A 12903-nucleotide genomic window follows, 5' to 3' on the forward strand; every position below is an offset into this window, starting at 1 on the left:
CCAAGATCAGCTGTATCTTTTCGTAGAAACGCATCAACTGTGCAGCTTTTGAATGGGGAGGGGGCGGCTTTGTGTGTCACTCCGGATGCAGCTCAGGCTCTCCCTGCGCTCCGAGGCGAGCCTTCGCCTTCGATGTCAGCTCCTAATCCTGTAACCTCCTCCTGCCTTGCGTGCAGAAGGAGCAGTTACAGCTGCCTTTCGGAGCAAAGCTTCCCTGGAAGTTTTCGCCTCCTGGCTGGGAGCGCCCTTGCAAGCTTGCACGCTTTGCTATCTAGGTCAGGGCGGCGTGCCCGTGATGAAGAGAGGGCTTCCCCCACCCCGCCTCCTTCGCCCCCGGCTAACAGCAGGATCGGGGGCGCTTTCATCTTCCTTGTATACGTCCGTGTCGTTCTTCGTTCTTTATTTATTTGTTGGGGGGGGGGGCAAAAGCAAGAGACACGGAGCCTGCTCCCTCAAATCCCGAGATATATCTGATGTGGAGGGAAAGTGTTTGGGGGCGGCGGGGAGAGGGGTTTGAGGCGACCAGATCATGGATGGGAAGAAGTGATGCTGTATAACCAAGCCATCTTGTCTGCACTTGGCCTTTGAAGCAAGATTGCCTAGTTTAAAAAGGGTTGGGGTTGAAATGCTTTTACCTCTGTAGTTCCCATGTACTGATTAAAGCTGTCAATTCCTACTGCTGTCTCTCTATCTCCCTCCCCCTGCCCACACACACCACCTTTGGCTTGTTTCCCCCCCATGGGGACGTCTGGAGTGCTTCCAGTCTCTTTTTTTTCTTTTCGTTTTACCTTCTCAAGAATACCGCCTGCCTTTGTAGGGGATGTGATGTGTAATATAGCATGAATAATGAATTGCCTGGTTCAAGAAATACAGTCCTCACGTGAGAATCAAGAGCCTCTCTGCTGATGGCAGTTTCAGAAAAGCTATTAGGTAGAATGTGGAATAGTGTGGGTTTTTTTTAAAAAAAATGGTGGGAGAATTCCCTTCTATAAAATTCATTCAAAAATTCTTAGCTAGGATCGGATGTATTTAATGGGTTAATTTAAAATGTGTTCCCCTCTTTTTTGAGAAGCCCTCAGTGTGGCTTGCAATTTGTCTATAACGTACATATTTTTTTTGTCCCCATTGGTATCCCATCCTTCCTGCTAAGCCCTCAGGTCAGGCAGTAGTCACAAAGCCTGGGTTCACACATAACGAGTGGATGAATTTTCCCAAGGGGCTTCTCATTGCAGCGACAGGCACCATTTTGAACATTTGAGCCGTGGTGAACCACAATCCCAAGATCACTTGCTTGTTTGGTCTGAGCTGGCAGTGACCAAACAAGACAGAGATCTTGGGATTGTGGTGGACAGCTCAATGAAAATGTCCACCCAGTGTGCGGCTGCTGTAAAGAAGGCAAACTCCACGTTACGCATGATAAGAAAAGGAATTGAGAATAAAACGGCCAGTATCATACTGCCCTTATACAAATCTATGGTGCGACCACACTTCGAATACTGTGTACAGTTCTGGTCACCACACCTAAAAAAGGATATTATAGAGCTGGAAAAAGTGCAGAGAAGGGCAACTAAAATGATTAAGGGGTTGGAGCATCTCCCCTATGAGGGAAGGTTACATCAACTGAGATTGTTTAGCTTGGAAAAAAGGAGGCTAAGGGGAGACAAGATAGAACTGTACAGAATTATGCATAGTATGGAGAGTGTGGATAGGGAGACATTTTTCTCCCTCTCCCATAATACTAGAACCCAGGGTCATCCCATGAAGCTGATTGGTGGGAGATCCAGGACAAATAAAAGGAAGTACTTCTTCACACAATGCATAGTTAAATTATGGAACTCACTACCACAAGATGTAGTGATGACCGCCAATTTGGATGGCTTTAAAAGGGGGTTGGTTAAATTCCTGGAGGTGAAGGCTAACAATGGCTATTAGCCGTGATGGTTGTGTGCTATCTCCAGTATTCGAGGCAGTAAGTCTGTGCGCAACAGTCGCTGGGGAACATGGGTGGAGGGTGCTGTTTCACCATGCTGCTTGTTGGTCCCTGGCTGATGGCTGGTTGGCCACTGTGTGAACAGAGTGCTGGACTAGATGGACCCTTGGTCTGATCCAAAATGGCTCTTCTTATGTTCTTATTTGAGCCATGGTGGGGTCGCGCTGTAGCTTGTTGTTACATGCAATCCCAGAAAGGGTGGGTTGCTGGGGTTGTTTACTAGCCATCCAGACCCAGGGGGTGTTTTAGGGTTGCAGGTAGCTTGTCAACCACCCCAACAACCTATTCTTACCGAGTTTGCATGTAACTAGAAGCTATAGTGACCACCATAATGAGAAGTCCGAAGGGAAAATTCACCCACGGTGGCTTCCCATTATGTGTGAACCTGCCCAAAGTTTCTCCATTTCCTGGTTTTTGAACTCAGATACACCACTGTAAGTCACCCCCTCCCCCATTAACAGCTTGAAAGAACAAACTACCAACTCTTTTTTCAATTTATAGAAAATCCCCTCCCATATTGCTTAGTCTCTAGGCCCTAGAGGCATATCTTACCTGCTGTAGACAGTAAGTGATTATTTATGAGCCTGCTATATAGATTATGAAAGCAGCAGCAGTAGTGATAGCAATTGTCTTAAGCTGAAAAAGAGAGGACGGATGGCTAGTGGCTGTGTGCATTTTCACAGGAAAACTCACTTTTTAAATCATGGTCCTGGAGGCTGCAGTAAATTGCTTTTTCTCCTACAGAGCCTCATGGGCAATCTACATTTCAACCCACTTGCCCCAAGAGTGGCTGTAGCTTATGATGCTAACTCTTTTCCATAGCTAACCCCTTTCTTGTAGCTGTTGCTTTCACTGTCCGCTCAAAATCCTGGATTAAGCAGATTTACGCCCGCACTTTCAGTTGCAGAGTGCAAAGCCAAAGGTAGGCTAAAGGCAGGACCTGGGTTTTCATCTACCAGCCTCCCCACCCCTGATGAGTTTTATACCATCTGAACCACCATGTGCTATAAACAGAGAGTGAGGGCATTGGAGGGGAGGTGCCATCACAGCAAAATGTCACAAGAAACCCCAGATCACCCCAGTTGGCAAGAGAGCTAAGTCATATCCTAGCAGACAACACCACTTGGCATGTCTGTGTACCCCCCGCTACGACTTCAGTTCCAACATATGTTTCTGCTTATTTTATAGTGTTTTTTTTAAAAGATGATAATGATGATCATTTACATTTATGTAGCTTTTCGTCCAAGGAACCCTAAGGGGTGCACATGATCTTCCTCTCTGTTTTATCCTCACAATAATCTTGTGGGGTAAATTAGGCTGAGAGTCAGTGACTGGCCCAAAGTCACCCAGTGAGCTTCATGGCTGAGGGGGGACTAGAACCCACTTCTCCCCAGTCCCAGTCCAACACGGTAACCACTATACCACACTGGCTCTGTTGTGTCAAGTTGCCCCCCCCCCCCCGGTTTTACTGCACGCTTGTCACCATTAAACCTATATTTTACTGATGTGGGGACAAAATCACAGGGTATGTGTTGTTGAAATCTGTTTCATCCGTGGTTACCAGGTGTCACTTTTGCTCATTGTTTTTAGGGGCTGAAATCTTTTGCATTCCGGTATAACGGAGGGCATATTTTGCAAAGGCCTTCTTCTACTTGGGACATTCATTCGGCAAATGTCTTTTGCTTTCAGGCTGTTCTTTCAAACGTATTCAACTTTAGCTGTGGTTGGTTTCTATGAGCTTCTGTGTTGGGAAATCACTAGGAAAACCTTTCTTGGTGTCTCCATTGTCACAACTGGAACTCAGTTGGATTTTGTCACACAGATGCATGAAGGTCATATCGTTTTAGAACTGCTGCCTCTAAAAAGCAGAAGAAGCTGGGAGTGGGGGGGGGAGCACAGCTCCATTTTTTAACACCCCCTTCGTAATCCGAGAGACTAGCCTGAGGTTTATTAAGCCACTCTTTTTCGGCGTTTCTGATTTCAAATGTGGTGGGATTCCTTTTGGAATGTCCTTTCTTGCCCATGTAGGAAATTGATCCAGCCTGAAGTGGTTCTTGAGTATCCACTTGAGTGTTGTCCAGCCTGTCTGCAACATTCCTGCTTCCAGGTACGTAGCAGGCTGTTGTGTTCTCCATGCCAGTGCTTGGGTGAAGGTGGGCTGTCTGATGTGGGAGCTCTACTCCTGTAGAGCTGTAATTCCTATAATGTGCAACTAGCGTGGGCCATGGGCGTGTTAGCTGAGGATAGCCTTCTTCCTGGATGGAGCTTTGTTCCAAATGCAGATAAGGTATGCAACCAATGCCATTTGAAAAGGGATTCCTGTAGTCAGGCGTTATCTATCAGGCCCACTGGGAAGAAAGTACGATTTGATAGAGAAAATGTAGAGGCAGCTTCAAACAGACAGCTTAAATAGGGTGGTGAATTTAAATGGATCAGTTAAGCCATATTAAGCCTCCATGTGGACATGAATCATTTGGATTAAGAATGTTTCTTTAAAGTTCAGCCAAATCCAATTAGGAATGGAATACATTCAAATTGGGCAAGATTAAAATATCCGACTGCAAAGTAGCTTAATCGACATTATCAGATTTAAACAAACCGGTCAGATATTTAATATAAAAAAAAACCTGAGTCCCCTGACATAAACATTTAGAAATGAGTCCATTGGTCTTGGTGTGGGTTATGCTGCCAACTTCAATGTCTGATCTTTTATAGTTTACTCCAAAGTAACGTGGGAGGCCTATATGTTGTGCAGAGGCTATGGGAGGATCGGTGCCTTCACCATTTCAGAGTCTTGAACACAGCACTGTTCTGTGCATGTCTGCTCAGAGGTGGGTCCCAGTGAATTCAGTGGAGCTTACTCCCAGCTAGGTGTGCATATGATTGCAGCCTTCATTTTTGAGCATCATCAGATGGGGAGGGGGGAATTGTATTTCCTTACCATCACTTCCCCCCTGCTTCTGTCCCACAATACTTCCTCTTTCTTTACACAGAGAAGAAAGAGAAAGTAAACAATGTCCACGTGGCCCATTCAGTAGGCATTTTTATCCCACTGCTTCTCCTGCGCACAGCAGGAAATGGCAGCACGTTTCGCTACAGCTGAACAAAGTCAGATTTTCCAGGTCTTTTTTTGTGATTGGAAAATGAGCAGAAGTGCAGGAGGCAGACGTCATCAAAAGGATTCGCAAAAAAGAAAAGAAAAAGTGAGTGGGCAGTAACGAGCGTGCAATAAAACACTTATCTGAAGATGCTCTTTAACTTTTGGAGTAAAGCCCTTCTAAAACATGATTACACAAGGCTTTAGGAGGTTGTAGGTGCAGCCTCTTGAATCCTAAGGCAAGAGGTTTTATTTTCATTAAAAAAAGAGCTAGTGATAGATTCCAACTTTTTATTTGATTCCTTCCATTGTATTCAGTCCCCCAAGCTAAATGTTCCTCAGCCCCAATGTTCAACAATGTAATTTACATCACTCAAAAACCACCACAACCCCACTACATTGTAGAGCTCCATGTCTCTCTTTGCACAGAGGAATTAAAAAAAAAAGTCAGAGGAGTGGCGGATGATGACATCATAAGACATCAACTCCTGACATCATCCAGTCCATTAGCTTGGACCAGTTGTGAGTAATCCAGTCCCTGAACCCAAAGTGGTTGCCCTCCCCTGTTCTACAACCTCACCTTTTATGGAGAATCACCATAGTCAGACAGGACAACTAGTGAGAGATGACCACAGAGCACAGCCACCGATGTGGAGGAGTGAAGTCCATGGTTAGATATATATGAGAGGATCCATAAGGGATTTTGGCCCCAAGCTATTTACAGTTGTAAATGGAGAGGAACTTTCATGACGATCAGAACATCAATTTTAGCTCTTTTGGGGGAGGGTATGTGAAATAACTTAAGTCTTTAATAAACAAAAGTAATTGTGTTCAATTTCTTTTTGTTTCCTCTTATGATAGCACACTGTAGTCAGAGCACCTTCAAAATATAAAGTAGCACGGGCCACCAGTTGAAGTTTGTCTTCATTGATTCAAGTTTTCTTTCATCGAAAAGTTGATTAATCTTCTGATTGAAGATGCAGCCTGAATTTTAATCATGGTTGCACTTCCTCCTTTAGAAGTAATACTTGGCTGTTCCTTTGTTCCAGGAAGTCTTTTCTTCTTCCCGTGGTTGTTGTTTTTCCTCACCATCCATTTTGAAATATTTATTGTTTCTTTTCTACAAATGGAAAGTGATTTCCCTGGCTTCATTTAGCTCTGCCTGTCACCACTCTCCCGTCTGGAGCAGCTTATAAAGAAAACTAATGAGAATTTGTCTTCGGTTGCCTTTGTCTTCATTAGATTTTCATCAGCCACCACAGGCTCTACCGGTGCTTTAGTGAAGCTCCCGGCAACACAAATAGTCAGTATTAAATAATGTTGCTCTAGGATATGAATACAGAACTTCCGCAGCAACTTTGCAACCTCTGTATGGAGATCTTGAGGGATATTCTGATGAGTGACACAAAGCCCTGGAATAGTGAGTGAGGAAACATTCCTTTTTAAGGAGAGGGAACACTCTGCTATGAGACAGCAGCATATGAAATTAGCTGTCATGATACCCAGCCCTGGCACCTTCCATAGTGCAGCAGAGGATTCTGATGAGGAAGAGGCGCAGGGTACTTCCTCAGGGGTAGGACAGTCAGGGCCTTAGTCAGAGTTCTGCTAGCAGAGGACCTAACCCTGCCATTGTCCGCTGGGCCCCCTCCAGCCTTGCAGACTAGAAAACCAGGCAAGGTCCCTTAACAGTCCAGTCAGCTCCTCCAGGAGGAGTGGAGTTGGCCACACTACAGGTCTTGTCAACCTCCATAAGGGCTTCAGTTGGCTTCAGCTCCCTCCTGTGCCCTTTGTGAGGTTTGTGAAGTGGCTGAAACTATAGATCATCTTTTCTGGGATTGTCTGATACATAGTACAGAATGGGGCTTGCTTATTAATGAGCTCCAGGGTTGAAGGCTTTTCTTTGGAGTCTGCTCTCCAACTTAAGGAATAGTGCAGTCCTTAAAATGCTATGGTGATATATTAGTTACAGGCATTTATGCTCACTTGTGTTTCCCCCCCTCCCCATTTTCTGGTAGGTGGTGGTCATTGGGAATTTTTGGCCTTGATTGGCCATAACATCTCAAAAGAAGCAGTGGCAGCTTCCTGCTGAGACAACAGCTTCCTTTTGTTTTACTGGGAAAGTGTTCCAGCCTTCAGGACCCACTTGGAGCTGTCCATGGTCCTACTTTCTTCCTGCCTTACTCTAACTGCCATCGGATCCTACCAACATCTTTGTGTCTTAAGGAACCACATAATGGGACGCTGCCTTATAATGGCTCTGATTATTGGGCCATCTCATTCAGAACTGAGAGGAGGCAGTCTCAGTCTGGATGAATCAGTGATTGCACTCATTGGATGATTTCAAGGCAGAGGGTTGTGAACAAATGAGAAGTAAGGGCCCTTTTATCTTGAGATTCCAGGGGTTGAAACTGGGGCCTACTGCATGCAAAGCCTATAACTCTGCCGCCGAGTGATAGAATCCCCATGTAGAATACACTTAATGTGGCTTATGTAACAGTGGCAAATGAGTGTAGGTCTTTTCAGGTCAGAGCAGTTATGCTGGCATCCCTTACAGTAGCACAATGTAATTTGCTTTAGTGGATTGGCACAGTAGACTACTGTGCCAAGTATATATGGTTCAGTTAATGAGGTGCTGGGTTTGGACTGGGGAAATCTGCATTCCTACTCTGCCATAGCAAATGGTATTGGGGATATTTCTTACCAGTGATTCCCGTCTGCATCATAGAAATAATAAAGTGATCTACATAGCCTGTGCCAGTGGAAGCTGGTGGCTCCGATGTCAGTGGGGCAGTAAATCCGCTCCGAGTTTCAGTCAGAACCCATCAGAACTCTAAAGGAGCTAAGTTGAAACTGCGGCCCCCGGCCTCCACTGCTCTATTGGGTACTTTTGAGGATGGATGAGAAAACAGAAACACTAAGCTTTATAACCTGGTCAGGCTATAAATCTAATTAAATGCAGCAGTTTTTAAATTGCTTGTTGTCTAGCAGCTGCCAGATGCGAGCCCTACTCATGTCACAAATGACATGAATCTGTTTGGGTCAGTCTGTTGTCAGTGTTTGCCTACTGGTTTTATTTCTTTGGCTGAGTGCAATGTTTCTCAGGCTATGGCAATGCTGAGTTGGCAAGCCATCTGGGACTTGGGTCTCAAAGCCTCTTGGAGAGGGGCACAGTTTGCATATTCACATTAAACATCTCAGTACTGTTATTGATATAGTGCAGTGCAGACAGCACTTTGCAGAGTACGATGAGCAAAAGCTAGCTCCCTGTATCAAGGAGCTTGCAACACTGGGAGAGGAAGAGGCAAAGACAACAAAGTAATAAGAAGGGAGGAATGGGAGTGGTGAGAGAAACAAAAGATGAGCAAATGGCTGTTATATGCACCCAGGCAAGTGTGATCCTATGCATGTTTACACAGAAGCAAGTCCACTGTGTTCAATGGATCCTGCTATGAGGAAGGTGTGCATAGGATTGCAGGCTTAGTTTCATTTGGGGATGATGGATAAGAGGTTACCTTAAAGGCCTCATAGAAAGTCTTGCATCTAATTTATTTCATTAAAATAGTGTAGCCTTTCCTAAGCTAATGCCTTCCAGCTATGTTGGACTACAATTCCTAGCATGTTCTGCAGGCTGGGGATGATAGGAGCTGTAGTTCAACACATCTGGAGGCCATCAGGATGGGGAAGATTGAGCTAGGAGATGAGAACAAGTCAAATTCTTTGGCATCTTTCTTGTTCTAGTTTGGACAGCTCAAGCTCGCATGGTCACACTGTTCAGCACCATGAACAGCTCCTGGGATTGAAGATGATCTAGCACACATATTGCATTTACACGTGACTGAGTAACTTGAACAAAACTTTCCTAGATATCAGATCATGGCAAAGCAGTTGATACCTCCACTTCTTCCGTGATACACTTCATTAAAATTGGATGTCCCTAGTGTGTTTTGGAAGAGTTTGTTTGTTTGATTGATTGGTTTGTGCCCCACCTTCCTACCAAAAATGGCACTCAAAGCTTACAATCAGTAATAAAGCTTGATAAAACCAATAATAAGCAAATAGATTAAAACACAGTGGTGCCCAGTGACTGAAATGTTGGTTCATAAATCTACAAACAGCCCAAATAGAAGTCCTGAATGATGAGATATACGCACAGTGTCATCCACTGAACTTTTAGGCAGTTGGTTTCACCAAGAGCAACCTTTAAAAGTTGAGAATTGCAAATCTCACTGTAGGTGAGTATTTTCCCCTACTGTTGATCTTCAGACAGAACAAATTTCAATGGAGCACAGTAGTGGGACTCTTATATTGTAATCTTGGCTACTCTGACTTCTGTAGGTTTTTTTTTTTTAGGATTATGCCTCTTATCTTTTAATATTTATCTTCAGTCCAGTTCATTAAAAAATGGCAGTAAGGTACTTCAAGAACATTTCATTTCCTAGGCAGGAAATTAACACAACAAAACCAAAATGGAATTAGAAAGGTTATTTAGCCATACCAGTTCAGTGTTATGTGTGAATACAGGGCTAGCTCACACATATATATTCACCACTTGATTAACTCGACTTCCATATGAAGATGAACTATCATAGATCAGACAGCACTGACAGAATTTCCATGTTGCTTCGGCTCATCTCACTTCAGTGATATCAGTTTATACCCTCAGCTGCCAATAATGAAAAGATGTGTGTATTCACACGTGAACTGCTTCATACACTACAGTGCATTACATCCAACCTTGTGGTACCAGACATTTGCTTGTGTGGTGGGCCTTTTTCCCTCACTCCTCCCTGCTGCATCATCCAAAAATCAGACCTACAGGGTTTCCCAGTCCTTGGGAGCAGATTTTGAGGGCATGCATGAGGCTGTGGGGGCAGTGGGGTGGTTGGGGAATTACCCGTATCCCCTGGTTCTGCTGACAAAAGAGTTCCATCAGCAGAATTACACCATTGGTTCCAACCCAGTATCTGTATGATGATGAACAAAGTCTAGGATTGATGAAAATAGCACTGTTAAAACAGCCTTCCCCAACTTAGTGAGCTCCAGATGTGTTGGACTATAACTCCCACCATCCCCAGCCAGCATGGCCATTGGTCATGTTGGATGGGGATGATGGGTGTTGCAGTTCAACACACCTGGCTGGCACTCGATTGGGGATGGCTGGGTTAAAATTTTCTTTAGGCAGTAAAAACGACAACAGTGCTTTGGTTTTATTTCTGTTTATTCCTCACAGAATTCTGGTGATTTAATGTCCACAAACACAATGTACTATAAGCTGCATGACTGATGATCCTGAAGTGGTGTTGGTTTTTTCACTCCAGTGCAACTAGGGATTCTGTTTCATCCATTTTGCTGTTCCCCCTCAGTTTGCCGGTATGACATGCTTGCGACTGTGCTAGGTGTGTGGTCCCTGTTGTTTGACTATGGCTTTGTAGAGCTTCCCAGGATATGGTTACCCTTTTTTAGGCTGTAAGATGCTGTTTGAAATGCTGCCTTTTTTATTCGCCATCCCTAACATATTCTTTTATGATGTAATTGGATGAACAACACAAGAGAATCTCTGTATCAATCAGTGATCTCACCATCTTCAACAGATGAGGAAAAGGTGTTAAAAATGGTAGATTTTTATTTATATCTTACTAAAGTTGTAATCTGCTTTTCAAAATAACCTCCCCCCCAAAGCAGCTTACAAGCTTGGGGAAAAAAATTAAAGCAAAAATAGAAAATGCAATAAAAGCAGCACACAAATATTTATACATTTATATCTTGGGGAGGGAGCTCCAGCTGTAAGGGGCCACTGCTGAAAAGGTCCTCAAGCCTCCTAATCTATGTCCTGCTAATCATAGACAAATGAGCAGAGCCTTGGTAAATGATCTTAATATTGGAACGGTTTCCAATGAGTACAGGAGCTTCTTCAAGTAATTCAGTTCCAGATTTCTTCGCTGGAATCACTGCCACAGAGTGAGCCATATAATGGTTTTCTTACCTGTGTTTAGTCATGCTTGTCATGAATCTTTCACTTTCTGCACTCTAGTCTTTGATCCAACCCTTTCATTGCCTGCAGTTCTTCCAAAAACGAGGGAGCTGACATGGTTGAGCAATTAGGTCAAGGATTGCTGGGTGTGATCCTATTGGTGGCCCTGGTCATCTCTATGCGGGCCAGAGTTGAGATCCCCAGCAGGATCACTGGTTAAGTCTACAGGAAAGTCCTCCCATGATCTTTGGAAACCTCCCCCTGGATCAATCAGTCTTAACTATGGCAGTATTTTATGCTCCCCATACACTAACAGGACCCAATGCTATTGTAATGGGGAACCAGCAATTGTTAAAGCAACCTGAAATGGGCAGAAATGGGGCAGATCAGCAAGTCTTATAGAAGGGAGCTCCAGAGATATGCCCCAATCTGGAAACTAGCATTTCCACTTATTTCTGGAGTTCCTGTATAAACCGCTAACTTCCTGTTGCACAGATGATAGGTCCCGCTGGTACTACACAATCAGTGGGAGTACAGTGGCCCCAGCTGGACATAACTGGGAGAATTCCACACCTTCATTGTCTAAGCAGGTTTCAGTTATACAAGCCAGATTGGCATGACGTTCTTGAATAAGGTCAGATATAATTAATGCCAATCTGGCATTTGCAAGCAGAATCTTCAGGCCCGAAGGGACTGCATCTTCGTCTCCAAGATGACTGCAGCTTGGAGATGGAGTAGAAGAAGAAATGGTGCATCCATGTCAGTTTCACCTTCCTCTTGATGGAAACCTCTTCTTCCGGCTGCCACAACGCTGTCTGCCTTCAAGAACCCTTACGGCAGTCTCTTCTCCCTCCCCACGCTCTCTGTCATTGGTTGTAACTGTATGGTAAACCAGCTTACAAATTACAATTGAGAGGCAGGGTATAAATATATTAAATACACAATAGGGCACCTATGCATTGGGTGGGTGGAGCTTTTCAGATTCTTCTGATAAACAGAAAAAGCATTATTCTTTCTCTCTCGGGTCCTGTGCTTATGGACATGCTGGGAGATGGTGAAGAGGCATGGTAAGAGAGGGTCTTTGGTCAAGTTAGAGACCACGTTTCCTATCAGTAAATAATCAGAGGGCATCAGAATTACTCCCCTTCCCCCATATTGGCTCCAGCCATAGGAGGTACATCCAGTCTTCCCTTTCCCATTGGCAAGTAACTTTGGCAGAGGGAAGTAGTGCACAGGAACTAGTGCTGAGCAGGGTTAGGGATTTAATCATATGGTTGGTGGAGGAAAGTGAGCTGCATACTCAACACAAGGGGCTGCAAACCTTCCCTTTGGAGGTTGCTTCAATAAAGTGAGACTTATCCCTCCCTTCCCCTTCAAAGTAACCACCTTTTATATCATCATCATCATCATCATCATCTATAACTTAAGGTGGCATAGATAATCCTCCTCTCCATTTTATCTTCACAACAACAACCCTGTGCAGTAGGTTGAGCTGAAAGTCTGTGACTGGCCCAAAGTCACCCAGAGAGCTTCATGGCTGAGTGGGGACTAGGACCTGGATCTCCTGCCTCCCAAGTCCAACACTCTAGCACTACACCACACTGGCTCTCAGGCCTTAGCTAGACCTAAGGATTATCCCAGGCAAGTGGAGGGGTCGACTCTGCCAGCTCCCGGGATCCCCTGTGTGTCATTTGGATGCACAGGGATGATCCTGGGACGATCCCAGGATATAGGCCTGGTCTAGCCATGGCCTCAGTGTCTGTATCTGTTTCTCATCTGGAATTGGTCATTGGGGAAAGGGGTTTCCCTCACAGTTCATTCCTCCCTCTTCCAAATTTCATAAGG

At 44.6% G+C, this 12903-nt stretch overlaps 1 protein-coding gene across 1 annotated transcript in view; it reads left to right on the top strand.

The window, feature by feature from the left end:
- SYT12 (synaptotagmin 12) overlaps nt 1–12903 on the top strand; it is a 70528-nt gene that overhangs the window by 913 nt on the left and 56712 nt on the right. The gene's annotated exons all lie outside the window — the stretch shown is intronic.

This window comes from Elgaria multicarinata, chromosome 2 (genome assembly GCF_023053635.1).
Source record: "Elgaria multicarinata webbii isolate HBS135686 ecotype San Diego chromosome 2, rElgMul1.1.pri, whole genome shotgun sequence".
In the NCBI taxonomy this organism is placed as follows: Eukaryota; Metazoa; Chordata; class Lepidosauria; order Squamata; family Anguidae; genus Elgaria; species Elgaria multicarinata.